This window comes from Pholcus phalangioides, unplaced genomic scaffold (assembly GCF_987345545.1).
Source record: "Pholcus phalangioides strain wild (caught in Gottingen) unplaced genomic scaffold, Ppha-v1.0 ptg000010l_1, whole genome shotgun sequence".
NCBI classification, from domain to species: Eukaryota; Metazoa; Arthropoda; class Arachnida; order Araneae; family Pholcidae; genus Pholcus; species Pholcus phalangioides.
The window spans coordinates 35,019,814-35,047,391 of record NW_028301603.1 but is presented as its reverse complement, the minus strand read 5'-3'; the positions used below and the strand labels follow the sequence as shown (position 1 = coordinate 35,047,391).

At 39.2% G+C, this 27,578-nt stretch overlaps 2 long non-coding RNA genes across 3 annotated transcripts in view; one reads left to right on the top strand and one right to left on the bottom strand.

The window, feature by feature from the left end:
- LOC149081345 (uncharacterized) overlaps window positions 1-27,578 on the top strand; it is a 210,949-nt gene that overhangs the window by 150,360 nt on the left and 33,011 nt on the right. The window lies entirely within an intron of this gene.
- Window positions 4,782-8,445, bottom strand: LOC149081346 (uncharacterized). The gene is made up of 3 exons (XR_016193361.1): window positions 8,414-8,445; window positions 6,173-6,184; window positions 4,782-4,812 (listed from the first exon to the last, which is right to left on the bottom strand). It is a non-coding gene; the product is annotated as an uncharacterized LOC149081346 (long non-coding RNA).

Here is a 27,578-nt window from a genome sequence, read left to right as displayed (position 1 = left end):
AAAAAAACAAAACATAAGCATTATATAAACAAAAAGCGGCACATTACATTCGTTTATAATTTATTACATTCTGTGCAGAAATAAGAAATTTAGTTAAAGAGAGACACGGGCGTTTAAAAACACACATGCATAAATACTTATTGATCGATAATATTTAAAATGATGAAGCGAATTCATTTGTATTAATTGCATAAAGAGCAGGGGTGGCCAACAGCTGGTCCGCGGGCCGCATGTGGCTCGTGGAATGATTTTGTGCGGTCCACGACAAGGTAAATGTACCGTGAAAAAATTGAATTTGTGATCATTATTTGAAATATCGGTTACAACAGCAGATTTCTTGATTACAAACCGCTTACAATCTTCTTATTCGTGGTGAATTAATTTAATAACTAATTAATTCAATAAATAATGGAGCGGCTTCTACACCGAATTTGACGCTATAGCTGACCATTATGTTGGCCCGTGAACAGAAGTTGGCCACCCCTGGCATAAAGTATTAAAAAATAATAACTGATTAAAGATGAAGGACCTAATTTCACTGCATAAATAGGAGGATATTATGAGAATATATTCAGTGAATATATATTATTGTGCTTTTTATGAGCATTATAACGATGTGCTTATGATATCGAGGCATAACGTATCAATGAGAATGAAAATTGCATTTTCAATGCAAACATTCTGTAAATGAATGCATGGATATCTGGTGACTGGATTTAAATAGGTTTGAGAAATTTTTTTCATTGGCGTAATGCGTAGAAAAAACGAGTTCATAATCATCTCTAATAATTAATTAATGCTTGAACGTCATACATGATTGAATGATCTAACACCAACTTTTCAACCCATTAACCTTTTGAAGAGTGCGAGTCATTTCATTGGTTTTGAAACATATCGCGGGTATACTTGATTGATCTGAGATGTGCTGAAGATCATTTAAGGGATTCGGAGGAATAACACAAGTCAAGAAATGTGATTTGGGTCGCTTAAGTGATCTGGAGGTGTTTCGGGGGCAGCTTAAAAGATATGGAAATGAGCGCCTGCGTGTAAGATTATTGCAACATTCTCTGATTTATTGAGATAGTGAAATGGCTTTTTCTCAGTCCGATCCATCAAGGACCCAGATGTTTTGAATATAAGATACTGGCAATTAGAAATAAGGAAAGCAGGGCCACGTCTCCAGTGGTGTGTATTCTAGCGGGGGGGGGGTACCTGGTTTCGTATCCAGGCGGAGAACAGAAGATGGGTTTCCTTTCCGTGTAAACATAGAGGTATAATATCCAGATAAATGTCTAATTTCCTATTCTAATGGGTTGCTTGTGAAATGTAATTATGTAATTGGTGTGTTCGAATTTTCCTTACAGTTCCAGCTCGTAATGAGAATAAGGCCGGGATTACACTATAAAAGTTTCATTAAAGTTCATTTATATAACTTGGAAAAATTCAACCAATAATCGTACCGGTTACATTCGCGCAAATGCAACTGTTAGGCTTATTGATTGTATTCTCAAGTTTTGTAAATGATCTATATTATATCAAACTTCGATAGTGTAATCCCGGCCTAAGTCATGTCACTGTGATTGGTGATGTTGATTTATTATCGTTTACTAATGTATTTTTGAAAGCCCGAATATATACGTGTCTTCAAAAGTACAATAGTAAATTTTATAGTCATTTATAAAACTAAATTTCTCAAGCAACCGATCAGATCGTCACATTAGACTTACGCGCAGGCGCTTAGCTTCATTCTGACCATGACGTTTGACTTGAGCAGACGTCTTTTTACCGCTGAGCAAGTAAAGATCCAACTCAGGTGAGATCTCCGGTCAACGTGGATAGTTGTGTGTCATTCATCACCCGAACACGGCACCCATAGTGCCGTCGAAATGCATTAGGAATTTTGTATTTTACAATGTATTTCTGCCTTGTTTCTTCATCTTGGTTCGTGATTATATCGGGGAAAAAGATTATTTACACTTCCAGATAATTTTGGGGAAGAAACTTTCCAGAAACTTCCCGTCTGTACTGCATCTAACAAACTTTACATTGGAGTTTTAAATTTTAGCGACTGTGAGAAAATTTCATTTGCCAGTACATGAATAAATTAAGCAACCTCATGTTTTTTTAATAACATTCTATGTAATTACACTCACCTCGTCAGCCGCCTGAAAACGCAAAAAGAATCATATTAGATCATATTTATGGTCACGAGACATCATAACCTTATAGAATCAAGCTAGTTTCATTCATGTACGACGGTAATAATGATTACGACTATAACGATCCGATGATAGAATGGAACCTCCTTTAACGGACATTCCCCGTTAAAGAACACTTTTATGATTCCTCGGTCCAGTGGAATAGGGCTTTTATGTATTTCACTCCCCCGGACACTCTCGATAGCGGGCAGTAAAATCAGGTTAACTTTAATTTTTTTTTTAAATTCTAATTTATTAATTTTTTGGTCACAAACCGATCATTTATCGTATTCAACTAAGATTATGTTTAATCCAAACCGATTATGTTCGGCCAAATTTAATCCATGATAAATCGTCAATTAATTATCTCATTAACATAATATAGCTGGTCCAGGATGGTGAATGGTAATGTTGGCTTTGTTTGCACATGCAGGCATGTGTGAAGAAAGCCAACATAACTGATAATGTTGTTTATGAACGTTCATCTCCCTCTGTTCTTCACAACCTTATCAATTTAATTTTTATTGCAAAATATGCGTAATGCACGTATCATGTACGAGTAAAGATAATTAATTGCTCTAATGAAGAGTAGGTTTTTAGGTTATAAATTTTTCTATATTTTTATCAGACTTTCCGACTTTGTTTGGGAGCTATGCATAATCACTGGTAAAAGTGATAAATATAGTGAAATTTAATCGGACTTTCTTTTATATATATATATCGATGCGATTGAGATGACTATGCATAACCTTTGGTGGATCACTTTTACGCACAGTAACATATAGGAACCAATTGCGACGGAAGCAATAATTTTCATCGTATAAATGTGATAGTCGTATAAACGAGGTTCTACGGTATGTCGTACCTCCCCAATAGCGGACACTCCCCGTTAGAGGATAAAAGATGTATTTCCCATAGGTGTCCGTTGTCAAGAGGTTCTACTACTACTACTTAACCGTACATGTGTACCTAGTGCACATTCCTCCACGGGAATGCTAACGAAGCGGTGTGTCCTGAGTGTGTGTGTGTGTGTGTGGCCCTAACGTATTCATGTTGTCAAGATGTACTTTTTTCGTGTGTTGCTATCTGTATTTGATTTCCTAAAGTAAAGATGGAAATTAAAGGATGACGTCATTCTCCGCTATCGCACGAAGGGTTTTTTTGACAACTGGCATCCTGCGAAAGATGAATTTTTGGAAAGAGATAATTTAACTGCCTTTGCGGGGAATTGAACCCACGTCGAGAACGCACAAGACCACTTGACTACAACGCCAACGAACCCCTCAATCTCACGCCAAGCTCAAAACTGCTGACGCTGCCGCCAGATGGCGACTTATAAAAGGATGACGTCACTTTCCGCTATCATACGAAGGTTTTTTTAACAACTAGCCAAAGATGAATTTTTTTTTTGGAATAAGAGAAAATTCAATTGCCGTTGTGTGTGCGATTTTTGGATGGAGAGAAAGAGGGACATCTGGTGGCAGCGTCAGCAGTTGTGAGCTTGGCGCGCGTCAGGTCCGGCCGTCCATGTACAGCAGTGTTTCCCAAAGTGGGCAATATCGCCCCCGGTGGGCGATGGAAAGGTCCAAGGGGGCGATAGAAGCCACGGGTATAACATAGGATCCTATGGGTTCGCTTGAGTTGGGGGGCGATGAGAAAAAAATTTCTCTGAAGAAGGGGGCGATGGAACAAAAAGTTTGGGAAACTATGATGTACAGTCCCCTTTCAGGGCACACGAGTTCTAAGGAAAGATTGGCATTCGTTGGCTTTGTAGTCTAACGGTCTGGGGCGCTCTTTCCTGAATTCAACTTTGCATCAGCTAGCTGTTGACAACTTTTGTACGGATAGCGGGGAATGACATCATCCTCAGCAGAATGTTTTATGGTATTATATCGATTGCTGAAACCTTCCCCGTACATTCTGGATAGTTTTATATTGTCTCCTTTTCTCAAAAAGGAACAGATTCCTGTTCCTTCATTTCTACTTTGTTTCTAAAGAAGGGCTGAAGGTCAATTCCTGGGAATTGAAGGTCGAATCTTCGGATTGTGGTTTTGGGGTAAATAAATAAGATTTTTTAAAAATATAATTTAACGATGTTTTTAATTCATTAAATAGGGGCTTGTCCTCTATTTTCGCCAAAATTTCAGAAAAAATCGTTGAATCGTAGTTCGTTAAATCAGGGTCCGACTGTATTTTCGTCTCGGATGCAGAAAATGCTTTATCGTTATGTGCTTCACCCTTGACTACTGAGTGCTCACATGGATATAAGTATCAGTTTGGATTTGAAGTTTTTTTAAAGGTTTGACATATTCTTATTTTCATTGCGAAAGATGAAAACAAATTTCTTATTAACAGGTTTTTGTTTTTCGAAATAGCTAGAGACCCCCCCCCCTCCATAGTTCATTAACATGGCCCTTTTTCCAGAAGGGCCCGAGCTACACTTTGAAAACCACTAGTCTGAGTAATAACTACGGATCACTTTTGTTGAGCACTTGGCAGTGGCATTTTCACATGTAGAAAATATGCGTATAATACAACAACATCGAAATTTTTTTTTATGCACTGTAATGAAAACCATACTCACATCAGGAGCTGGCATTCCTACTGGAACCTCCTGAAAATGGAAAATACAGAAGATAGAATGAAAACATTACAATTTCAATCAATTGAATCAGCAACTTGAATTCACTGATTTTCAAGTCTGATACAGGAATGTCTGCGTCAACTCTCTCATCATTTTATCCCTGATCTTTTTTTTAATAATCTTAATGCATGGATGTACAACTCACGGATCGTGGGTGGGCAGCAACAGATATCAATGCAGCCTGACAAACCAATTTTGAACTAATAAGTAATTCTGAGAAGTTTAGTTTATAGAATAATTTTGAATATTCCAATCCAATTTATCAAATTATAGAATGGGGAAGGGGCGAGATAGTGTGTAGTTGGCAATTTTACTTGCCTCGAAACCTTTTTTTTGGTGATACCCCTGTTTTTATGAAAGGAATATCGTCATATCAGCCGGCTTAAGAATATCGTCATTTCATATTGTGTGTCTGATCCTTTCCTGCCAATAAACAATTTTCGCGGGCTGGACGGAAAACCCTTGGCGAGCCTCATTTGCCCCTTGCGCCGAAGGTTGTGCAACCCCTTCCCTAGCAGGTCTTTTTATGAATATATATTGTTTTTTCATATTCAATGAAATTTATTCTTTTTTGGAAATTTATTTCTTTAATTACGGGATTACACTATAAAAGTTCATTTATATAACTTGGAAAAATGCAACCAATAATCGTACCGGTTACATTCGCGCAAATGCAACCGTTAGGCTTATTGATTGTATTCTCAAGTTTTGTAAATGATCTATATTATATCCAACTTCGATAGTGTAATCCCGGCCTAAGTCATGTCACTGTGATTGGTGATGTTGATTTGTTATCGTTTACTAATGTATTTTTGAAAGCACGAATATATACGTGTCTTCAAAAGTACAATAGTAAACTTTATACTCATTTATAAAACCCAATTTCTCTCAAGCCGGTGATCAGATCGTCACATTAGACTTACGCGCAGGCGCTCAGCTTCATTCTGACCATGACGTTTGACTTGAGCAGACGTCTTTTTACCGCTGAGCAAGTAAAGATCCAACTCAGGTGAGATCTCCAGTCAACGTGGATAGTGGTCATTGTCATCTTCACCCATAGTGCGTCGAAATGCATTAGGGATTTTGTATTTTACAATGCATCTCTGCCTTGTTTCTTTCTTTATCTTGGTTTGTGGTTATATATCGAGGAAAGGATTATTTACACTTCCAGATAATTTTGGAGAAGAAACTTCCCGTCTGTACTGCATCTAACAAACGCTACATTGGAGTTTTAAATTTTAGTGACTGTGAGAAAATTTCATTTGCCAGTAAATGAATAAATTAAGCAACCTCATGTTTTTTTAATAACATTCTATGTAATTACACTCACCTCGTCAGCCGCCTGAAAACGCAAAAAGAATCATATTAGATCATATTTATGATCACGAGGCATCATAACCTTATAGAATCAAGCTACTTGCATTCATTTACAGTAATGATGATCACGACTAACGGTCCGATGATACAGTGGAACCTCTCTTAACGGACATTCCCCGTTAGCGGACAACTCCCGTTAACGGACACTTTTATGATTCCGCCGGTCCCGTGGAATAGGGCTTTTATGCATTTCCCTCCCCGTAAGCGGACACTCTCGATAGCGGGCAGTAAAATCAGGTTAACTTTAATTTTTTTTTAAAATTCTAATTTATTAATTTTTTGGTCACAAACCGATCATTTATCGTATTCAACTAAGATTATGTTTAATCCAAACCGATTATGTTCGGCCAAATTTAATCCATGATAAATCGTCAATTAATTATCTCATTAACATAATATAGCTGGTCCAGGATGGTGAATGGTAATGTTGGTTTTGTTTGCACATGCAGGCATGTGTGAAGAAAGCCAACATAACTGATAATGTTGTTTATGAACGTTCATTTCCCTCTGTTCTTCACAATCTTATCAATTTAATTTTTATTGCAAAATATGCGTAATGCACGTATCATGTACGAGTAAAGATAATTAATTGCTTTAATGAAGAGTAGGTTTTTAGGTTATAAATTTTTCTATATTTTTATTAGACTTTCCGACTTTGTTTGGGAGCTATGCATAATCACTGGTAAAAGTGATAAATATAGTGAAATTTAATCGGACTTTCTTTTATATATATATATCGAGGCGATTGAGATGACTATGCATAACCTTTGGTGCATCACTTTTACGCACAGTAACATATAGGAACCAATTGCGACGGAAGCAATAATTTTCATCGTATAAATGTGAAAGTCGTATAAACGAGGTTCTACGGTATGTCGTACCTCCCCAATAGCGGACACTCCCCGTTAGAGGACAAAAGATGTGGTTCCCATAGGTGTCCGTTTTGTCAAGAGGTTCTACTACTACTACTTAACCGTACATGTGTACCTAGTGCACATTCCTCCACGGGAATGCTAACGAAGCGGTGTGTCCTGAGTGTGTGTGGCCCTAACGTATTCATGTTGTCAAGATGTACTTTTTTCGTGTGTTGCTATCTGTATTTCATTTCCTAAAGTAAAGATGGAAATTAAAGGATGACGTCACTTTCCGCTATCATACGAAGGTTTTTTTAACAACTAGCCAAAGATGAATTTTTTTTTGGAATAAGAGAAAATTCAATTGCCGTTGTGTGCGCGATTTTTGGATGGAGAGAAAGAGGGACATCTGGTGGCAGCGTCAGCAGTTGTGAGCTTGGCGCGAGTCAGGTCCGCGGCCGTCCATGTACAGTCCCCTTTCAGGGCACACGAGTTCTAAGGAAAGATTGGCATTCGTTGGCTTTGTAGTCTAACGGTCTGGGGCGCTCTTTCCTGAATTCAATTTTGCATCAGCTAGCTGTTGACAACTTTTGTACGGATAGCGGGGAATGACATCATCCTCAGCAGAATGTTTTATGGTATTATATCGATTGCTGAAACCTTCCCCGTACATTCTGGATAGTTTTATATTGTCTCCTTTTCTCAAAAAGGAACAGATTCCTGTTCCTTCATTTCTACTTTGTTTCTAAAGAAGGGCTGAAGGTCAATTCCTGGGAATTGAAGGTCGAATCTTCGGATTGTGGTTTTGGGGTAAATAAATAAGATTTTTTAAAAATATAATTTAACGATGTTTTTAATTCATTAAATAGGGGCTTGTCCTCTATTTTCGCCAAAATTTCAGAAAAAATCGTTGAATCGTAGTTCGTTAAATCAGGGTCCGACTGTATTTTCGTCTCGGATGCAGAAAATGCTTTATCGTTATGTGCTTCACCCTTGACTACTGAGTGCTCACATGGATATAAGTATCAGTTTGGATTTGAAGTTTTTTTAAAGGTTTGACATATTCTTATTTTCATTGCGAAAGATGAAAACAAATTTCTTATTAACAGGTTTTTGTTTTTCGAAATAGCTAGAGACCCCCCCCCCTCCATAGTTCATTAACATGGCCCTTTTTCCAGGAGGGCCCGAGCTACACTTTGAAAACCACTAGTCTGAGTAATAACTACGGATCACTTTTGTTGAGCACTTGGCAGTGACATTTTCACATGTAGAAAATATGCGTATAATACAACAACATCGAAATTTTTTTTTTTATGCACTGTAATGAAAACTATACTCACATCAGGAGCTGGCATTCCTACTGGAACCTCCTGAAAATGGAAAATACAGAAGATAGAATCATTACGGGTCATATAGAATGAAAACATTGCAATTTGGATCAATTGAATCAGCAACTTGAATTCACTGATTTTCAAGTCTGATACAGGAATGTCTGTGTCAACTCTCTCATCATTTTATCCCTATTTATTTAATAATCTTAACGCATGGATGTACAACTCACGGATCGTGGGTGGGCAGCAACAGCTATCAATGCAGCCTGACAAACCAATTTTGAACTAATAAGTAATTCTGAAACGTTGAAGTTTAGTTTATAGAATAATTTTGAATATTCCAATCCAATTTATCTAATTATAGAATGGGGAAGGGGCGAGATAGTGTGTAGTTGGCAATTTTACTTGCCTCGAAACCTTTTTTTTGGTGATACCCTGTTTTTATGAAAGGAATATCGTCATATCAGCCGGCTTAAGAATATCGTCATTTCATATTGTGTGTCTGATCCTTTCCTGCGAAAAAAAAATTTTCGCGGGCTGGATGGAAAAGCCTTGGCGAGCCTCATTTGCCCCTTGCGCCGAAGGTTGTGCAACCCCTTCCCTAGCAGGTCTTTTTATGAATATAGATTGTTTTTTCATATTCAATGAAATTTATTCTTTTTTAGATATAAATTCCATGTTTTCTTGAAACTTAGCCGACATAATTAGTACTTGGTAGTGTGTGTTGGTCGGTGAAAAAAAAATGTTATGAACATAATAATTTCGGTAACAATCTCTCTCTTTTGTGCATGTTATACAATGTCATCTATACGGCAGTGTGAACTATTTTCGTAACTGGGATATACTTTTTTTTTTGCATATCATGCCGAGGTGAACTCGGAAAGAAAAGTGTACTGATCTTCACCCGGAATCGAACCTAGGTCTTCTTGTAAACCGGGCAAGCGCGCCGCTATCCATATACGCCACAGGGGAAATGACTATTCCTTCCTCATTTAAGGCGCATATACACTGTCGCAGAAGGGATAAGGCGATTGACGACAAACACTTCCCTCTACGATCCAGAGATATTATTGAACATTTATTAAACGATTAAACATAAATAAACAGAATCTACAAGAACGAGTGAACCGCGTGACTGTCTCGTTTGAGCGGCCAAGTCCAAGTTCCCGTTCCACCATCGTGCAGGCGCGCTCTTTTCCCTATTAGGCGGACAGCGCCATCCTGTGGTGGACGCTGTCGCCACAGTACCCCTCCTCTAAGTGACGGAGTCACATCGTTGAGTAATTTAGTCTATCCGGAGCTCGGACTATTCTGCCAGACCGGGTACGCTGAGTCGTAGTGGGCGCAAATGACACGTGTCGGGGGCTTGGAATAGTCGTTGTCATCTGCTGTTCTGGTGTTGATGGAACTTCGATGTCTGGCCCATTCAGGTACTTGTCGCAGAAGGGATAATGCGATTGACGACAAACACTTCCCTCTACGATCCAGAGATATTATTGAACATTTATTAAACGATTAAACATAAATAAACAGAATCTACAAGAACGAGTGAACCGCGTGACTGTCTCGTTTGAGCTGCCAAGTCCAAGCTCCCGTTCCACCATCGTGCAGGCGCGCTCTTTTCCCTATTAGGCGGACAGCGCCATCCAGTGGTGGACGCTGTCGCCACAACACCGGCGGGCTGATCTTGCAACGCACGACCCCCCTGCAGTGGTTCTAATCCGCTCGTGGGAAGGAACACAAACTTCCTTTGTGTCCCTTTTTTTTTCCTTTGTGTTCGTTGAAAAAAACCGATTCCAGGTGGGTCCAGTGAAAACAGCTCAAGAATCGTTCGCAACACCGTACAAATTACTGGATAACCAATTGCGAATGCTTTCATTGCATGATCTGCGCGCTAGTGTATACGCGCCTTTACGTTTACTTACTGCGAACGCGGTGAAGTAGAAGCTCAGTAGCCTCTCTTAACTACAGGAAATGACCCCGACGATTAATTAACTCTCATCGAATAAAACTTTCTCTTATTTCTTAAAAGAGGCCGTAACCCCAATGACTTGAGGTCATATAGGCCAATATCTTTACTCTCCTCTGTTGGTAAAATATTGGAGCGAATTATAGTTCAGCGTATCATGTATTACACGGAAAGGGTTGACTGGTGGCACATTCATCAGTATGGGTTCCGACAAGGCAAATCAGCTGAGATGGCTTTGGAAGGTATGATGGTAGAAATTTAAGTCTCAGCGAGACAAAGGAAACGATGTAGCCGTCATATCTCTAGACATTGAAAGTGCCTTTGATAACATAAGGTACGAATCTATCCTTCGCCGAATCGTGGAAATGCCTGTCCCTCCACAGCTCAAGGCAATTTTGTGTGACATTCTGCACGATCGACAAGCTGCGATTGTGACTGACGCGGGATCGACTACTAAATATCTGCAAAAGGGAGCACCACAAGGGTCGTGCTCGGGTCCTCTTTTATGGAATCTAGTTCTCGAGAGCTGTTGAAAATGGAGTGGCCAGTCAATATCCGTGTCCAGGCCTTTGCCGATGATATACTTGTTATTGCGTCTCACCAGACGATCAAAGGAACTGCAGAGCTAGCGGAAAAGGCGCTCCAATCCATCACAAATTGGTTATTATCCCATAGCCTTTGCCTGTCGGCGAGCAAGACGAGATTTCTCTGGATCTCAAAGAAGCGTTCCCCATCGATTTGGATGATGGGAAAGACAATAAAAAGAACTACAGTATTGCAGTATCTAGGAGTTTCCATTAGCCAAGATCTCAAATGGGAGTCCCATATCCAGAAAATGAAGGATAAAGTTGCTGCTACCATGCAGAAGATGCGACTTATGGCCGGAGCAAAGTGGGGCATTAATCAAGAAATGCGCAGAATCCTCTATTTGACGGTGGCAGAGCGAACTATGGCTTACGGTGCGTCAATCTGGTGTGCATCGCATCAGGTACAGCTTTCACACAGACTGAACTCAACTCAGAGAGGATACCTGTTGTACACCTCAGGAGCTTATAGTACAACCCCGACAAATGCTCTCCAGACTATCTTGGGCCTCCCTCCGTTGAGCCTGAAAATGGAGTTTCTAGCTAAGTCGGCTCGCCTACTCCAGCTCCGCAAGACAGTCTCAACGACGGAAAATACATTGGATCCTCAGGCATATGAACGAAAAATAAAGGGTTGGTCATCCCACCCGTCAGTCGGGCTGCGGAATAGCCAAATACGTTTTGGCGTACCAGAAAACGAAGGTGAGCTGCTTCAGTCATCCACACTTATATACTACACGGATGAATCAAAGTCGGAAAAAGGGACTGGAGCAGCATACGTTAAGACTAAAGGTAAACAAGTAATAGCCCGATGGTCGGTCAAGCTAAAGGATGATAACTCAGTGTTTCAGGCTGAGCTTTTCGCCATCTACAACGCAGTCTTAGATGCTTCTTTACATCGAAAAGCTGCCCTAATTAGATCTGACAGTCGCTCCAGCATACTGGCGGTCTCTAATCCTCAGTCTAGTCATGAAATGGCTAGGACAATAAGAAAACTTCTCTGCAATCATACCAGAATGAGCCTCTCTTGGGTAAAAGCACATATAGGCCAATGGGGTAATGAATTGGCGGATACCACGGCGAAGGAATCTACCGAAGGCGGAATCATTACAGGTGATCTGCTGCTTCCCGCATAACACGCCAAAGCAATCCTATGGAAGGATCTAATGAATAAATGGCAACAGAGGTGGGATGACAACACAGAGCCGGTCGATCAAGTCATAGCATCCTCCGACATGTAATGCCTCGGAACCATAAATGGTCACGTGAGATGATTATGTTCGTAACGGGCCATGGTCCATTTCCGGCTAACCTTCATAGGTTCAAATCAATCCCCAGTGATAAATGCTCATGTTTGGCCATAGGCACGCCTCTTCACTACGCAACTCTATGCCCCAAGACAACGGCTTTCCACTTCAGAGAGCCAGCTGAACATCTGCGAATACCTTGGCTTGAGTGCATCCTGAAGCGGGAAGATTCGAAAAGTAAAATACGTAAACTGGTCCGCTTTCTAGAGCAGCACCCTGAGGATATCAGACTACAGTCCCGGAGCCAGAACTAGATAGAGAGCCACCTATGCCAGTTAGGAGATCCACTAGACTACGACGTCAACTACACCCAGACAGCGATCTCGTACATCTGTTTAGAGAAGAGGAAGAAGAAGAGGAGCCTGAGTAGTCAAGAATAGTTTGATCCACGCTGGCTTATCGAAAAGATGGATACAGGCAGCAGCAATTACTGACGAATATCTTTGGACCAAATCAAACTACACGGTGCAGCGATTAGATCAACCCAGCAGCAGATTGACAGCTTTCATTGATGTGATAGTTACTGATCCAATGAAAATCCCTGAAGAGAAGCAGATCAATTTTATCAAGAACTATTCCCTATTATGACGATTATTATGTGATTTATAACCTGTGATTTACAATTGTGATTTATTTACATGAATCACCATTTTTCGATTACAAATTTTATACTTGTTTACTGGCGAGGTGCATAATGGCACCTGCCCATGTATGTTTTATATCTTTCTCAAGATCAATAAATGGTTAGGTTTCCCCGGAGGCACCCGAGTCCCCAGGGACAATGTGCTTATATCACTGAGTGTGACAGAGCCTGGGTGTCTCTCGGTTCCTATCACTATCACTCTTAGCAGAGACGGTATATCTATAAATACTAATTTTTATCAGTTGTGTTTCGTTTCATGATGCAAGTCTAAGAAGGGGTTTTTCAAAATTTGGCACCTAATGGGGGGGGGGGTCATAAGGGGGGTTCAAAGGTAACATGGAGAGAGATGTTACCATCATGCCGAGATTAAACCGCTGAAACTATGAATATCAATTTTTATCAGTAAGTACATTTCATTATGTAAACACTCACTAAGAAGATTTTTTTATATCCCAACCCCCCCATATATATAAGGAGGTCATAAGGGGTGTTCAAAAGCTATATATGGGAAATCACGATGACACAAAACCGCTGAAACTATGAATATGAAATTTGTCAATAATTTCGTTTCATCATGTAAAGGCTCAGTTGAAGTGATTTTTTAGAAATTCGACCCCGAAAGGGGGTCAAAGTCTGGATGGAGAAATCATCGCTGAGCCGAAATCGCTGAAGCTATAAATATGAAATTTGGTTACTAGTTTCATTTCGTAATGTAGAGACTTATAAAAAAGGGATTTTTTTTTTGTCAAAATTCACCCTCTAATTGGGTCATAAAGGGGTGGAGTTTCGATGGTTACATGTGACAATCATCACTGAGCCTAACGTACTATAAATATATGAAATTTTGACAATATTATATTTTATAATATAGTCAGACTCACTAAGAGACGAGATTTCTGGAAATTCAACCCCCAAGGGTACCATGGGGTGTTCAAATTTTATATGGGGGGAAATCGTCGACAATCAATTTTCAGATTACCAAGTCCACGCGAGTGAAGCCGTGGGTACAGCTAGTTTTATACAGGGTGGTTCAGAAAAGAGAAACTTTTAAGAGGTGATAGTACACACCAATACAAACAATTGTTATCAAAGAATGCATGGTCTAACGTGGAACTCAAAGGCGCCAGCGCGTTTCGAAACGGCCGCTCCGCAAGCGTTAAAATGACATTTCTGTTGAAATTTATCGGGAGAAAAAGAACGCCATGCATGCAAATGTAACCTGGGGAAAATACGCTAAGTACTTTCATACTGAAATGCATGTCTGCTTTCCCAGTATTACTAAAGTGCGTCATTACCCCGTACATTACAACTGTTAGAACGGTTACACGCTGGAATAACTTCACGGGCCTGCCGTCCGCGCCTTTTATTCACTGTGACGCAGATTTGCAAGATTTGCATATGGTTTCTTCTTCTTCCCCAGGTTACCTTTGCATGCATGGTGTTCTTTTCCCCCGATAAATTTCAACAGGAATTCCGTTTTAACGTATGCGGAGCGGCCGTGTAACGGCCGAAACACGGCTTGCGCTTCATGTTAGACCATGCATTCTTGGATGGCAATTGTTTGTATTGGTGTTTACTATGACCTCTTAAAAGTTTTCTCTTTTCTGAATCACCCTGTGTACATAATATTAAAAACAATACCATCGTGTACCAAAATCTACTCTTACTATTTACGAACAATTAAAGCCATATACATTCTATATATACGCAATTCTATATTTTTTCCTGTACTTACATCTGAGAACGGAAAGATAATGATAACATTGTAATGAAATCGAACTCACATAAAATATGATACAATGTATAATGAGCAATGAAAACAGCATAAATTTTAACAAAAAGTATTGAGCCATTTGACTGCCTTTCTCTTTCTTCTCTTAAATAGTACTGGAGTGAACTTGAATATCATTTCCTGATAGAAAATGTCCCAAAATGGTGGAAACAATAATAAATTTTGGTCTACTTACGGTATCCGACTACGTTGAAAACGTCATTTTGGAAGAAAATACAGATTTTCATTTTTTTTCGTTTTTATAAAAGCCCTGTTTGCTGTAATTCCAAAACTCGCCTTGTTTTGTTTATATGATGCTTGGAATCAAAGTTACGTTCACTTTCGTGTTGCGTTTTTACATACAAGTAATACCCGAATAAAGACTTTAAACGTGTTTTACGAAGAATGCTATTTATGACAAAAATTGATTCATTGCATTCTTACGAAATTTTAATGTGATATTTTGCTATATATTGTTGACGTTATGGACCAAAATCTAAGGTCTATCACATATATTTTTTGAATAACAGTGTTTTATAGACAAAATGTAGGATGAAATTTCAAAAAATTCACACGTACATAAACATATTTTGGTGTAACTTATGACAGCATATCATGCAGTCCTTTAAATTTTGGTTCATAACCTACAACAGTACTAGCTAAATGCACTGTGAAAATCACGAAGCATTTCATTAACAAAAATCTTTTGCAATCATGTTTCGAATGTTACATGAATTTTGCCTAAAATTTGACACAAAAACGACGTTTTCATAGAAAATGTCGTAGGTAGACCAAAATTTATCACAGTTTTCACCGTTTCGAGACACATTCTATCAAAAAAAATTTATTAAAGTTCACTCCAGTACCATTTTAAAGAAAAGTGTGACAAGAAAGGTAGTCGGATACCTTAAATGCCATTTTCTATGAAAAATTCGTTTTCACGTAAAATTATAATTAAAATTCCTGTAATATTTGGAACACAATCAGAAAAAATTCTATGAATGAAAAATTTGGAGGATGTAAAGTATACCTGACTTGACTAATTTTTGAATTTCGTTTAACATATCGTGCGTATGAAACATTGCGATTAGACAAATACATGCATGTGACAGATCTTGGATTTCGATTCATTGCGTTACAATGGCAGAATATCCTACTAATAATTTCGTAATATAATATCAAGATTTTTAGAAATCATATTTCGAACTCACGTAAAATATCAAAAAAATAGCATTCCCCTCGTGAAAAACCTAAAAACCGGAAAAATAACCGAAACAAAAAACGGTTTGCAGGGTTAGCATCGCTGGTGACGGGAATTTTTTTTTTAAGACAGCGGAAAAAATAGCCAATAGGTGGCGCTGGTACGAGTACTTCGGTGGAAATATGCGAATGAGACGGTTAGAAGCACTTCTGCTCCTAATCCACAAGCAGTTGACCGTTTTAAACCGTGTATGTGGACCTGCTGCACTCTGCCGTTGCTGGATTTGTGACTCGCATGCAACGTGTTATTCCCGTGGTCATGTGGAACACATGCTGCCGTAATAAACGAATTGGTGGCATTCTGTTCGTTATTCGAGTACCTTTTCTTTGACTTGTGTGCGTCACGCCACCTATCGGCTGTTTTTTGTACCCTGCAAAATGTTTTTTGTTGCGATTATTTTCACAATTTTTATAAATGTTTAAAGTTTTTACGGACTTTTTTGCCCACCCTGTATGACAATCGATCGATATTTAAAATATTTATTTTTATAATAATCAGTCAAAATCTTTATAACCAACAGAAGGGCTATCTGGAAATGTCATACAGCGGCATCATAATATAATTGCTGTCAATATGGTCCAACTGCGTTCAAAATGGTGTTTCGGACACCAACCAGTACAGTAGCTATCAAAGCACAAACCAGTTTCATAACTATTGCTTTTCCAACTGAGTCCTGGTTACACGGATTTTATCCCATCGTGCATCATTTCAGAGCACAGGAAAGTGCGATCATAGCCTATGAATAATACGTAACTCATATATGTATATATATATATATATATATAAAAGCATATTTTTAAACTTACCCTGTGCATATGACACTGAAGGAAAAGAAAACGACAATAAATTTAGAAGAAATGCAGAATATTGAAATAAATCTCTCGAAAAGAATTCACACAATGAAATAACATTAGAAAAGTTTTACTGAGATCGGTAACGCAAGTTATTATACAGGGTGATGCCACAAGTCCCTTGGCCGCATTTTGCTGGCGGACCGTTGATCCTAGAGGCATTCTTCCCATTAGAAAAAAGTATCCAAACAACACGCAGACCTCAGATACATCATTCATGTCACAAGAGATTGTATAGTTATTAAAATATATATATATATTTTTTAAAAATTTGTATGAACACCCTGTCCTAAAAACCCAATAAAAAAGTTATTTCCCCGTCTCTTCTGAGGGCAGCAAAAGTAATTGCCATGTTTACTTCATATTTGAATTCAAAATTCATTTCCCCTCAAAACTTTTCTTAATTGGGTTTCTTTAGGGCAGGGTGGCCAAATAAAAAGATAATTTTTTTCCTATTTGAATAGCTGTACAACTCCTTGGCCGCTGTGGTGGTCGAGTGGTTATAGTGACGTACTCGCGATGCGAGGATCCGGGTTCACACCCCACAGTGGTGGTCGGCTGAAGTTGGTTTTCTGTGGTTCCCAACTTCAAGGCGTGAATGCGAGCCGATCTCCCCGTTGAAAAGTCTCGCCACAGAGAGCAACAGGCCTACAACGTTACAAATATTCAATCATTACACTTCACTCACAATTTGAAGTATAGATGGCAGCACTGAAATATCATACACAACACTAGCTACACACTCAGACTGTTAGGTGCACTCACTTTGTTACAGACTCTGCCACGAAGCTGGGCTGGAAGAGATCTCGGCAACGGGATAAGTCTGGTGGCAGAGACCCTGGCGTTCATTCATGTACAACTCCTTGCAATATGAATGACGTAACTCAGGTCTACACGTTACTTGTGGATACAGTTTCCTACTTGGAAGTGTGCCTCTAGGATCAATGGTTCGCCATTCATTTTCAGTAGTAAAGGCGACTTTCCTAAGCATCCTGTATGAATACATACTTAGCAGCTTAATATTTGTAAATGATGAGAGACTATTATACATATCCATTATCGAATGCTAACGATACGTCTTGAGGGCTTTCAAATAATCACTTCGTTCATATTCCCTACCCACACAGTTACTGTTACGCGCAGCACAGTGTCAGAACACTTAAGAGACCCCCGTTGGCACATTTCCAGATTATTTAAGGAATCCTCGTACATTTACAGATAACGTATATAACCTGCGAGAGGTGATATTTCACATCGCTCAAGTGACCCACACTCTCCAACACACAGTTACTGAACAGTGAAATCATTCTCACTGGTAAAGTCTCTCGCCCCCTAGAGCTTTATGAATATTAGTGTGACTCATCCGCCATCTTTGAGCGGAACTGTGACGTCAGTATTACTGCTGCATCCAATCGCTGTTTGCTATAATGCTTTTTTTTTCCCTTCGATGATTTCCGAGACATCACTCCTGCTCGCTCAAAGATGCAGAGCGACGAGTCCGTTGTCTTTTATATGTGCTCCTTAACTCACTCTAACTCATCTGACAGAGTTGCCTACGGATAAAACTCGAGAGTTACCATCATCTGCGATCCCTGTTCTGCTTTCAAGGCAATGTAGCTCAACCTTTAAGGAGAGTGTGGGCCACCTCACTGGAAATGTATCGCGGGTCACTTGAGTGATGTGAAATTGTACCGCGCGCAGGTTATTTACGTGTACGATCTTCACGTTAAAAAAAGTCTCGTCGCAGAGGGTCTCAGGTCTACAACGCTACAATTATTCATTCATTATACTACTTCACTCACTATGAATTGAGGAAAAAACTCAGTTTATAAAAAATTGATTGCAGATGCCAACACTACAAATAACAAGTGTTACACAGAAACAAACTTCACGGAAGTTTCATTATATGTACACGCACATTCCAAAATGTAGAATTTTGAAGTTCCGCAGAGAGAGAGAGAGAGAGAGAGGAATATGGACGAGAGGTGCATGTGCCCGGTTTAGTAGTATCAATGTCCTCTATTGGACTGTAAAAGAACTAAAACAATGTTTCATACTCCTACCTAAAGATGCCACCACAAGTGCAAATTTTTGTCAAATCGTAGCAATATTACTACTACAGTCTACCATCGTTGCAGTTGTGTTCTTTCTTTTACGCGTCAATTTAATTTTATGTTTCTTTTATTTAAGACTTTTAAACACAGTTACGAAATGATTAGAGGCTAAGCAAGGTTGTGAGTCCACAAAACAATATCCGATACATATCTGTCAGAATAAATAATAACGAGAGGAAACAATCACACATATATATAACACCAACAAATAAGTGGCAACAGGAATGGGATTGATAAACAAAAAAATTCGGCATTTAGCGGTGTTATGCAAGATAAAAGAATTTACAAGGATGACGTCACTCTCCGCTACCATACACGAAGGTTTTTAACAACTGGCTGTTGCGTTCTTTTAAAGAATTTATTGGTCTATATTTTTTTGTGACATTTGATATGGTAACTAATAATTTTACCACCTCCACAACTATAAAATTCGATAATTTTATAACAGCGCTCTTTGTTCCCAACTGCCACCCCCCCCCCCATAAATTTTACCGCACGAGGCAGTTGCCCTTTTCTAGTTCCAGCCCTGCGTGGACTCCAGAGGGTCCAGGCATCCCCGATTGGGAACCGCTGCACTAGATGTTCCTCAGAGGAATTTTACCGAGATGCGTATGTGGTCTTCTCCGAGGGAACCATTGAGCGACTCAAAACTGGCACTGGTCAAAAAATGTCGTGTAAATTTTTTTTCCCCCCGAAAGATCGATAATTATCACTACTAGCACAGATTTCGATACATATCGCTAAAACATAATGCTACCTACCCATGAGACATACGGTCACTAAGACCAATCCAATGACCAAACAGCTCTTGGACAGCATCTTACTCCAATTTGTATATGGTACTTCGTTTGTGTAGAAAATCTCGAGATCATTGAGGCTATTTATAAAGTTATCAAACAATGAGTTAGCTCAACTATGCATGCATGTTGACATAAACGTCCTGCGTAAATAGAGCTTAGTCATGTAAATCATTTGGCAACAACTTGAATGTGATCACAATTACTTGTTCCGAACTTCGTTACGCTCGTTTCGAGCAACTCACCTGCTCCATACGCAAGTGCCTAATAGCACAAATGTTCTTATTGCTAATAACCTGATCGTGTGGTTGTCCTGGGAAAATATGATTATCGTGCATGATTTGCCCGGTATGATGTCAATGCAAATATAGGAAATAGTTATATTGCAGGTGGGATATGCGTTTACTAGAAAAAAAGAGATATCTCCTTGCACATATATTTTTCAGTCATTAATTTCGACAAAACGTTCCTCAATGAACGCAAGTAAATACCTCATATTTTTTTCAAAAAAAAAAAAACCCCATTAGGAATTTAGTCTAAGGGTGCGTCCACATTTGTGCCCCACTTCCCGCTTAAGCCGCGGCAGTTGCAGAAAGCGGGATGACCCCGCTCGATTCTAGCCGGTGGCGGTTAGTGCACCCCTCTCGTCCGCCTGCATGATCATCAGTTGGCGTCGTAGGGATCTATTATGTGTTTTGTTGACAACTGATAATATTTATCATCAAATTGAACATGAAAAAATGACAAACGTCCATGAAATCAATAGGACTCACCTTGTAGCTAATTAATTAACTGACAATTTTATAGTTAATTAATTAACGATTAATCAGCGATTTCACTTTCGTCATAACTAATTTTCAATTAGAAAAACGATAATTAATCGTTACTAAATTCCGTTGCTTTTATCGTTACGGTGAAACAAAATCCAATGGAATTTTGATTAATTAACGATTTCGTTTTTATCATGTCAAAACTAATTCACGATTGGTACTAACAATTATTAATCGTCACAGAAACTCCATTAGATTCACTACAATCATTGATTACCTTATATTAATGATTAGTTAACGATTTCTTCGAGTAGGTTATTATGTCATAACTAATTAACAATCGGTATCAACACCAAACCGTCACAAAATTCCGTTGGATTCAGTACAATCATTAATTATTGCCGCTTCTCAATTTTCATCAATTGTTGAATTATTAATTCCATTTATTTCTTCACATTTTAATCAATTTCGGCATAATTACTTTTATTAATTCTGAATTTTTAATAGTCCTGGAATTATTTTTTCCGTTAATTCTAAATTTTAATCTATTCCGAAATTATTTCTTTTATTCTAATTCTAAATTTTCATTGGTACTGAAATTATTTCTCCCAATTATTTTTAATCCCTCGATTTTAAATTTTTCATTAGTTTCGAAAACGGTTTCTCACATTAGTTTAAAATTATGTCCATCAATTTTTGTGTTAATTAACATTTAATTGTGTGTTTAATTATTTTTTTTTTGTACGGATATTTCTCAGCGCTAACTGGGACATTGAGAATGAGTGATTTGAAATTATTATCGTAATACTGCCGAAGTTTCGACATTTAGTACAAGTTTCAAGGCTTTCCACATGAGCTTAAAAATATTCCCTTTCAGACAAACACCCCTCCCCCTATTTAATAGCATGTAACAAAATTGCGTTTGGAGATTTCTATTGAAATAATACACTGGTGTAAGAAATTAAGGGAATTTGCAGACTTGGTCGATTATCTCTAGAACTACTGTAACCGATTTTAATGAAATTTGATACGTACATACATTGATACAATACAAAACAAATAACCATTCAATAATTGTAATACACACGCATGATCGTGCGTAACACTCGTTGTAGTCGGAAGGTATGAAACAGCGGTTGCAGAATAAACAAAAAAATGGGTTAATAGGGGGTATGGTCCCCTCTTACAGATATACAGGTCTCGCAGCGTGATTTCATACTTGAAATAAGGCAGTTTATCATTTCCTGTGGCAGTTGGTCCCACTCGTTCAGCAACGCAGTTTTCATTCCCTGGATGGTTCCCGGAGGGGGGGGGGGGTTTCGAGTTGCAATTGCCCTCCCAGAACGTCCCAGACATGCTCTATAGGGTTAAGGTCTGGAGATCTGGCTGGCCAATCCATCCGGCAAATATCCTCACTCTCTAGAAAATCGTCGAGCAGAAGAGCTCTATGTGGCCTCGCGTTATCGTCCATTAAAATGAACTCAGGGCCAACTGCACCCCTGAAAAGGCGGACATAGGGCTCCAAGACCTCATCCCTATACCTCACACCAGTCACAGTGCCTCTTTCAAAGACATGGAGAGGTGTGCGGCCATCCAACATGATGCCTGCCCAGACCATTAAACCTCCTCCGCCATAATGGTCGATTTCACGGACATTGGAGGGTAGGTAGCGGGTCCCCGGTTCTCTCCATATGAACGTACGGCGAGAATCGGTGCTTAGGCTGAACCGGGACTCATCAGTGAAGAGAACGGTCGCCCATTGATCCATACTCCAATCTCTATGCTCTCTGGACCATGATAAACGGATTCTCCTGTCCGTAGAAGTGAGCGGGACGCAAGCAGCAGGTCTTCTTGCAAACAACCCTCTCTCATGAAGTCTTTTGGAAACAGTCACCCTTGATACACGGGTTCCTGTGGCTGCATACAAGTCACGAGAGAGCTGTAGCACTCCTGTTACGCCTCGCTATAATCGACAAATGGCGATCTTCTCTGGCCGTCGTGGCTCTTGGACGACCTTGCCCAGGCTTTCTCTCGATGGATCCGGTATCCTGGAACTGTTTCCATAAGTTCCACAGGACGCTGGGCGTTAAATTGAACTCTCTGCAAATCTGGACTTGAGATTGGCCTGCTTCTAGCCTCCCTACAATTCGCCACCTCATACCATCATCTAAACGTTGGTGGTTACTCATTTTTCCTGTTACAATTTGAAATTAACCGATTGCTGCAAAATAACACCAAGAAATTCGCCGAGGTGTGCTAGCGAACGGAATGCGTCTTAACTTACGCGCGCTTATGCAGCCTGTTTCTCTACTGGCTTCGCCTACACACACGTGTACTCTTACGTATTTGACGTACAAGATTTGCATTTTTGTCTAGAAGCAGTGGTTTTACATTCAGTTCAGTTCTTTTCATGAAATTCGATAAAATATGCAAATTCTCTTAATTTATTTCACCAGTGTAATAGAATAATGAACTTAAAAACTTTGTGAATGTGTTCAATCCTCAATGCTCCATAAATAAAACACTATTTCGGTTGGAACATGCATTCGATAGAGAATGGTTCAAACTTTTTTCCCCGTATATGAAAATATAGGAAACATTTTAAATTCAGTACTTACCCAACATGAAAGAACAAGAATCAGAACACGCAACATGCTTCGCTATATCTGACATGCCCCCCCCCCACACATCCTGCAACAGGATCCCTGGGCTGGGATCTTTGGTCTGTTTCCAGATCGGGCTTTTTATGGGGATCCTGTGTAGTAAATTTATGCAGTGAAAAAAAAGAGATAATAATCGTCTTAGTTCCCGGGGCTGGTGCTCTGTCATCACTCCTCCACTGAACACTATTCGGTGCTCTCTTGTGAAGGCCATGACATCGGACATTGCTGTTCGAGAGACTGACTTTGGCAATAAATACTTTAGATTATCGAATATTGTTATGCAAACGGAAAAAACGCTCTGGGAGACCAACGATTTCCACTGCATTTGTCACCAATCGCAATGTGCAGAGGGGCGAATTCTGGGTTAGAAGATTCTACATAGGTACACACAGTGGGATATGCTGTTTCTACGTAACTGTGAGGATGCGATACACCCACAGCTGGGGTCTTTGAGGCTGGGCAATTTGACACCATCTGCCCCAACAGATGACTGTTGATTCTGAAAAATAAAATAAAATGTGTGTGTGTGAGGAAGAGCAACTCTCTCCACTGGTATTTTTTACTTTTTCAGTGACTTTTTTTCTCAAAAAATATCTCTCTCCATGAAATTATTCCCTCTGCCAACGGCATATAAACAAAAATATGTATATACACAGTCAAATAGCTCCCGGCCTGGCCATCTCTCTTTTTACTCTCAGCTGCTCTTAAGCTTGTATAGTTCTTGCAAGTTCCTGTTTGGTGCATACAAAACAATTTTGTGCAGGTTAGTACAAATAAAAAACACCACACAGAGACAGAAGTAAAACATTATATGCATATATGGATAGATTATTTACAGAAGGAGTATTTACTTTATTCATTCCATTTTCATTAAATTGTTCTCTACGCATCTATTGAATATTTTAGAATTTACATTTGAAATTGAAAACCCAAATAAAAAAGATTTTTCTTGAACAGTTTTTTAATCCAAAATTCAAGTAAAGAATAATTTCTTATTAACGCCTGGATATAATGTCAAATAAATTATGGCCTCGTAGCGTAGGGAGGAGATTATATCACGGACATTAATGAAATTTTGTGAAAATGCAAAATTAATTTAATAAAATTTTTTCTGATTTAAATGGAAGCATTTAACTACACACATTTTGACATCTTATCCATGAGACATTTATACTTTTATAAAATCTGTTTTGCCGTCCCAAAAAATTGAATTCAGTGCAATAGAGATGTGATTGTTAATAAATATATATATATATCTACTCTATAATATAAAATCACAAACTCGAAAAGGGCCTGTTGCTAAGCAACCGAGTGACGGAAGTCAGTTACGATTTTGGGTCCAGTATTCATTTAACACCTGAGGACATCGGGAACCGCTTGAGCTGTAGGGATCAAGTTTTGTGCATGTACCCAGAGGTATGTATACATCACCAGTGCTTCCAACACACAGGGTCCGGGTACCCAGGGTGAGGAATTGGACAGATCTCTTTATGGGGAAATTGACAGGTTTCATTTTGCGTCGAGGATGAATACTTGTGCTGCATTGCTTATTGTGGCACTGAAAAAATAATGGTGCATTACTGATTGCGGGGCATTGCATATTGTAGTGCATCGCGTGCTGTATTGTCAATTGCAATGCCGCGTTTAATGCGTATTGTGGTGCATTGCGTACTATAGTGCTTTGCTTATTGCGATGCATCGCATACTATGCTGCATTGCTTATTTGTGGTATACAATATTACTGATTACACACATTACTGATTGTGATGCTTTACGATTGTAGTGCACTGAGTGCTGTATTGCTTACTGTAATGCAGTGCTTATGGATTATTGTGGCTCATTGCGTATTATGGTGCTTTGTTTAGTGCGATGCATCGCATATTATGCGGTATTGCGGTGCATGAGGTATGCTGGTGTATTTGTTATTGTGCTGTATTGCCTACGGTGGTGGTGTATTTGTTATTGTGCTGTATTGCCGATGGGGATAAATTACGCATTTTGTCGTTTTGCCTATTGTGGTGTACTGCGTATTGTGCTTAATGTGGTGCACTGAATATACTGGTGCATTTCTTATTGTTGTGCTTTGAATATGGTGGTGCGCTAATTTTTGTGCTGTATTGCCTGTGGTGGCGCATTGCTTATTGTGCTGCATTGCCGATGATGGTGCAATAAGCACTGTGCTGTATTGCCGATGGTGGAGCAATAAGCACTGTCCTGTATTGCCGATGGAGGTGAATTATGTATTGTGCTGTATTGCTAAATGTGGTGCCCTGATATAGTGGTGCATTGTTTTTTGTGGTGCCCTTAATATAAGGTACTACTTATTGTGCTGCATTGCCTAAAATGATGCAGTGCTTATTGCACCGAATCGCCGATGGCGTAGGATTGCGTATTATGCTGTATTGCTTATTGTGGTGCATTGAGTATTATGCTGTATTGCTTATTGTGGTGCATTGAGTATTATGCTGTATTGCTTATTGTGGTGCATTGCGTATTATGCTGTATTGCTTATTGTGGTGCATTGCGTATTATGCTGTATTGCTTATTGTGGTGCATTGCGTATTATGTTGTATTTCTTATTGTGGTGCATTGCGTATTATGCTGTATTGCTTATTGTGGTGCATTGCACATTGCAGCGCATCGCGTGATATATTGCTTACTGTAATACAGTAATTTTTGCGTATATTATGGTGCTTCGCTTATTGCGTCGCACCATACATCGCGTATTGTGGAGCATTACGTTTTATGCTGTATTGCGAGGCACTGTAAATAGTGGTACATTGCTATTTTTGGTGCATTGCGTATTGTAATGCATCGCATTCTGTATCGCTCATTCTAATGCATTGCTTATGTGATGCATCGCGTATTGTACTGTATTGTGCATATAGTTATATGTATTGTGGTGCATCGCGTGCTGAATTGCTTATTGTGGTGCGTTGCTAATTGCATTATAGTGTATCGCGTACTGTATTTATCATTGCAATGCAGATCTTAATGCGTATTGTGGCGCATTGCGTATTGGGCTGTATTGCTTATTGTGGCGCATTGCGTATTGGGCTGTATTGCTTATTGTGGCGCATTGCGTTTTGGACTGTATCGCTTATTCTAATGCATTGCTTATGTGATGCATCGCGTATTGTACTGTATTGTGCATATAGTTATATGTATTGTGGTGCATCGCGTGCTGAATTGCTTATTGTGGTGCGTTGCTAATTGCATTATAGTGTATCGCGTACTGTATTTATCATTGCAATGCAGATCTTAATGCGTATTGTGGCGCATTGCGTATTGGGCTGTATTGCTTATTGTGGCGCATTGCGTATTGGGCTGTATTGCTTATTGTGGCGCATTGCGTTTTGGACTGTATCGCTTATTCTAATGCATTGCTTATGTGATGCATCGCGTATTGTACTGTATTGTGCATATAGTTATATGTATTGTGGTGCGTCGCGTATTGTACTGTATTGTGCATATAGTTATATGTATTGTGGTGCGTCGCGTATTGTACTGTATTGTGCATATAGTTATATGTATTGTGGTGCATCGCGTATTGTACTGTATTGTGCATATAGTTATATGTATTGTGGTGCATCGCGTGCTGAATTGCTTATTGTGGTGCGTTGCTAATTGCATTATAGTGTATCGCGTACTGTATTTATCATTGCAATGCAGTTCTTAATGCGTATTGTGGCGCATTGCGTATTGGGCTGTATTGCTTATTGTGGCGCATTGCGTATTGGGCTGTATCGCTTATTCTAATGCATTGCTTATGTGATGCATCGCGTATTGTACTGTATTGTGCATATAGTTATATGTATTGTGGTGCGTCGCGTATTGTACTGTATTGTGCATATAGTTATATGTATTGTGGTGCATCGCGTGCTGAATTGCTTATTGTGGTGCGTTGCTAATTGCATTATAGTGTATCGCGTACTGTATTTATCATTGCAATGCAGTTCTTAATGCGTATTGTGGTGCATTGCGTATTGGGCTGTATTGCTTATTGTGGCGCATTGCGTTTTGGGCTGTATCGCTTATTCTAATGCATTGCTTATGTGATGCATCGCGTATTGTACTGTATTGTGCATATAGTTATATGTATTGTGGTGCGTCGCGTATTGTACTGTATTGTGCATATAGTTATATGTATTGTGGTGCGTCGCGTATTGTACTGTATTGTGCATATAGTTATATGTATTGTGGTGCATCGCGTATTGTACTGTATTGTGCATATAGTTATATGTATTGTGGTGCATCGCGTATTGTACTGTATTGTGCATATAGTTATATGTATTGTGGTGCATCGCGTGCTGAATTGCTTATTCTGGTGCGTTGCTAATTGCATTATAGTGTATCGTGTACTGTATTTATCATTGCAATACAGTTCTTAATGCGTATTGTGGCGCATTGCGTATTGGGCTGTATTGCTCATTGTGACGCATTG